The sequence below is a fragment of the Theropithecus gelada genome, chromosome 2 (assembly GCF_003255815.1).
Source record: "Theropithecus gelada isolate Dixy chromosome 2, Tgel_1.0, whole genome shotgun sequence".
Lineage (NCBI taxonomy): Eukaryota > Metazoa > Chordata > Mammalia > Primates > Cercopithecidae > Theropithecus > Theropithecus gelada.
Window position 1 is genome coordinate 48,410,994 of NC_037669.1, and position 868 is coordinate 48,411,861.

General features: G+C 48.6%; 1 non-coding gene across 1 annotated transcript; it reads right to left on the minus strand.

Moving 5' to 3' along the window:
- Positions 1-737: 737 nt before the first annotated feature.
- Positions 738-868, minus strand: LOC112619922. The gene has a single exon (XR_003118400.1). It is a non-coding gene; the product is annotated as a small nucleolar RNA SNORA24 (small nucleolar RNA).

Below are 868 nucleotides of genomic sequence, written 5' to 3' on the forward strand. Positions count from 1 at the left end.
AGCCTCATGAGCTCAGTGTGGCAGGGGGCAGCTCTGGGGCTCAAGCCCACTAGAGTGGCCCATTGGTCCTGGTGTTACCACCTGTCCTTCCTCAGGCCATTTGATCTTCCCATCTGTGTCAGTCCATTTGCATCACTATAAAGAAATACCTGAGTCTCACGCTGGGGACCAAGAGGGAGAGGGAAGGGAGCAGGTGGCTTCTGGCATGACTAAATACGGGTGCCCAAAATTGCATCACTCAGACAAGTCCCTCTTCATTTCCTCGTTTTCCTCTATTTTGAGATAGGGTCTCATCACCCCCCCCTTTTTTTGAGACGGAGTTTCACTCTTGTCACCCAGGCTGGAGTGCAATGGCATGATCTCACTGCAACTTCCGCCTCCCAGGTTCAAACGATTCTCCTGCCTCAGCCTCCTGAGTAGGTGGGATTAGAGGCATGTGCCCCGATGCCTGGCTAATTTGGTATTTTTAGTAGAGACGGGGTTTCTCTATGTTGGTCAGGCTGGTCTCGAACTGCCGAGCTTAGGTGATCAGAATGCCTCGGCCTCCCAAAGTGATGGAATTACAAGCATGAGTCACCACACCCGGCCTGTTTTCTTCTTATTTTGACTTGTCTGAATGTTGGTGCCCCCTCTCAGAATTCCTATGTTGGAACCTTTTTTTTCTCTAGAAACATTTGAACAATAGTTTAGAAAAGTTTGCCCAATAACCCAGCACCCTCCAGGTTTTCAAAGGTGAAGAATGTTACTTGTGCAAGTCAGAATCTGATACCAATGAAATGGTGACAGCTTTTCCAGTAAACAAGAATATAGTCTTCCATGGCTAGGAAGGGCGACTGCCACAGCTGACAGGTTCCAAAGATACATGGAG